A 3,735-nucleotide genomic window follows, 5' to 3' on the forward strand; every position below is an offset into this window, starting at 1 on the left:
TTTTTTCCCAAATGATTTTGAGTTTTGTTCTACATTGTTCTCTCTCTCTATTCAGGATCTCCTACATAAATCCTCTTCCAAGTGGTTGACAGTCGTAGCCAGGCACCATCTAATTTTTCTGGTCTCATAGTCATATAGGCTACAGATTGGATGGTGTACCAAATGCTAGGATAAATTGTTTCCATGAATTTTTGGCTTTCTTCATTCTTCTTGAAAGCAATTCTTTCATCATGAAGTACTTAATCTAAGCATCCAGAGATTTCCATCAATTTATAATGATACAAATCTGAGGCCATTGCATTGTGTGAGCTCATGCACTTAAGAGTTTAAGAGGGTAGAGAAGGAAGTGTTGAGGCCGTGCCTAGAAAGTACCTCTCTCTCTCCTCCTCAGGCCTCTAGTAACTCTGAGGCCATCTCAAGTCCTAATTAAGGAGAAAAGGAGGAAATGCTGTTAAATGTGCATAATGAGTACATGTCTCTGTAGATATATGTTTTGTACTTTTCAAAATTTTTGAAATTTTTCACAGTTAAAAAGTTAGAAAAAATTTAAATGCTTATTTGTAGGAATCTGGGAAGGAAGAGAGGAAAGCAGATAAGTATTGCTGGTGAAAGGTGGTAAGTTTTCAAATTTTAGAAGGTATACAAAGCAGAGCAAGAAAGGGGCTGTCCACTGTGAGATCAAGTAGAGGCTGTCTCACTAACAGGGCTGTAAGTCAAGGGACCAGAGTATCCAGAGAGATCTCCTGCAGGTTGGGAAAAGAAATAAAACAAACAACTCTAAGGGAGAAGATTTAATATGAAGACAATGCTCAATGCAAATGAGAGGCTATTTCTTAACCATGGCATGGGAGAAAGTTGTAGAGAAGGTTGGCTCTGTGGTTTATGCTCCTAACAGTGGTTCCACAGCTCTTCATGTTTGAATTCAATACTGTTTTGCTATGGATACCTTGCATCCATACAAAAACTCACATACACTGATGCGCTGGTATAGAAAAATATGGTTATTGTAATATTGGAATTATGGGGTATTTTTCTTTCTGTATACCTACATTTTAAAAATTATACTAGAATAAACATATTACTTGTGTAGTTGAGTCCCTGGATGGTCTAAACAGTTTATACACTCAACTGCTAACAAAAAGGTTAGTGCTTTGAGTCCAGAAGCACTTTGGAAGAAAGACCTGGTTATCTACTTGCAAAAAAAATCAGTCTTGAAAACCCTGTGGAACATAGTTCTGCTCCAATACATATGGAATAGGAATTGACTCAATGGTACTGGTTTATTGGTTTACTTGTACAACAAAATTAAGAAGAAAAACATCACAAACTTTAATGAAAGTGATTAATTTTGTGAAATTTTCTGATGCTTTCATTTAATCATTTAGTCTATAAAGGAGAAAATTTTTCTTCTACAGTTCATCTGCTTCAGAAGACAAATGATTTTGAACTAGTTGCAGGGGCCCAGCCTGCAACTTAGACCCTGGCAGATTAGGGTTTTAAATCAGTAATCACATATTTCAGTTTGTCTGGGAAACTCCTAGTGTATGATTGTGGCTTCAGATAACTTATTAATCACAGCCTCTTTTATAGTTGGAAGAGATCCAGTTTGGATGCCGAATTATATGGCCATTGAGGTTATAAAGGTTGATGTCTGTACCTAGCAAGGCTGCAGCAGCTTCTGTGAAGTGACTGAACATTTCATACAACAATGGAAAACTGGAAGAACCTAACCCACTTAAGAAAAGAGCAAGACGTGCTTTATAATTTTGAGGCTCCAAAAAGCACTAAATAGAAATAGCATTAATACACTTGGCTCCAAGCTTTCAAAGTTCTGTGGCAGTAAAATGGCAATGTTTCTTTTCAAAAACATCATTTCATTCACTCATCTAACAAGTATTATGATGAAGACACATTTAATATCAGGATAAGTGACAAGTTATATTTTCAAATGATCTAATTAAAATATTAATTATGCTTATGTTGGACTAATATTGAATACCCATTGTGCAATTGTTTTAATAATATACATAAAGTAATATCACTGTATAATTTATAATCTGTGCTTAAAGATATAAAAGCAATCTATTTAGCCTGACAACCACCTGATTCTTATTCTAACTGCAATAACAAAGTCAAATCAAACTTCTTTTGGATATTTATTGGCATTCATGACAGCTTAAATAATTCCTTATATCATAGTTAATGTTCACCAGTCATCTTCTTATTAGAGTAAAATTTAAAATTTAAGCTGGTAGAAAAAGCAATTAGCAATACACCGTAGGCTATTCTCATCATTAAAACAATGACAACAACAAAAACCTGCATTAAAACAGGCTTTGTTCTTTGAGTGGACTCTGTTTTCCTAAACAATCTCAAGTCTAATTCTGGAAGTGAAATACTGAAATAAAAATTTCTGATATGTCTTAACCCATTGACATTAAGTCAATTCTGACTCACAGCGACCCCCACAGGGTTTCCAAGTCTGTAAATCTTTATGGAAGAAGACACTGCCTCATCTTTCTCCTGTGGAGTAGCTCGTGGGTTTGAACCACCAACCTTTTGGTTAGCAGTCCAATACTTTTACCACAGTGACACCAGAGCTCCTTTCTGATATGTCAGTTTTTAAAAATCATTGTGCAAGTTTAATAAGTAAGTCCAAACCCTTATTAGAAATTCCAGTAGTTAAGACAGAGAACTCTAATTCATAAATAATGTGCAAAATTTTATATAGAAGCCATTATAGGGTAATAGTAATTATAGAAATTGGTGTTTTCCTGCAGTATGATTCACTCAGATCAGTTTCAGTGATGTTTTCCTGCTTTTGCATAGTGATAGGGAAAGGGCCCACATACATGCTCATGCACTTGTTACAATCCTTCTGGAATGTGCTAATATGTGCTTAAAATTAGCTTAGATAGCCTTAAAATGTGCTACCAGTTTCATCCAATGAATCCACTTCTACAACTTACAGAGAAATAACTGGGGAACTGTTCACAAAAACATGGGCAGAGATAGTTTTTAGTAATAAAAATTAAAAGAAAACCTAATTAATAGCAGGAGATTGTGTTTATAGTTGCTATCAAGTCAATTCTGATCTACAGCAACTATAAATGCAGAATAGAACTGCTCCATAGAGTTTTCAAGGCTGTTACCTTTCAGGAGCTCACCAGGCCTATCTTCTGAGGTCAGCTGCAGGGATCCAGGTGAGGAGAGAGAACCCAGGCACACCCAAGGCATCAGGGCAGAAGAATGGGAGAAAGAGGATTAAAAAGCCCAGTAACTAGGACAAAGGAGCAGTCAGCCGCAGGAATCCAGGTGAGGAGAGAGAAGCTAGGCATAGCCAAAGCAGCAGGAAGGGAGAGCAGGAGAAAGGGGATTAAAAGGCCCAGGAATCTGGACAGAGAAGAAGTCAGCAGCAGGGATCCAGGTAAGGGTGGTATGAGAGGTTTCCAACAGGGAGACAAACTTGCCTGTTGGTTTGTCCTACCATGGTGACGTGTTGATGTGAGTTTTGAGGCTGAGCCATTGGTGTTTCAAACCCAGCAGGATGCACATGGTACACAGGTATCAGCCCAGCTTACAGACTGAGACAGACTACAAAGAAGGAAGAGGCCATCCACTTCTCAAAGAATTGGCCAGGGAAAACCTTATAAATAGCAAAGAAACAGTTTGATACATTACCGTGCAACTTTATGAATAGTCTGGTTAGGTTAGAAGGCTCTCAAAATAGGACTG

At 37.2% G+C, this 3,735-nt stretch overlaps 1 protein-coding gene across 1 annotated transcript in view; it reads right to left on the reverse strand.

The window, feature by feature from the left end:
- PLA2R1 (phospholipase A2 receptor 1) overlaps positions 1-3,735 on the reverse strand; it is a 163,467-nt gene that overhangs the window by 145,515 nt on the left and 14,217 nt on the right. The gene's annotated exons all lie outside the window — the stretch shown is intronic.

This window comes from Orycteropus afer, unplaced genomic scaffold (genome assembly GCF_000298275.1).
Source record: "Orycteropus afer afer isolate SDZICR_OR568_19922 unplaced genomic scaffold, OryAfe1.0 scaffold00084, whole genome shotgun sequence".
Classification (NCBI taxonomy): Eukaryota; Metazoa; Chordata; class Mammalia; order Tubulidentata; family Orycteropodidae; genus Orycteropus; species Orycteropus afer.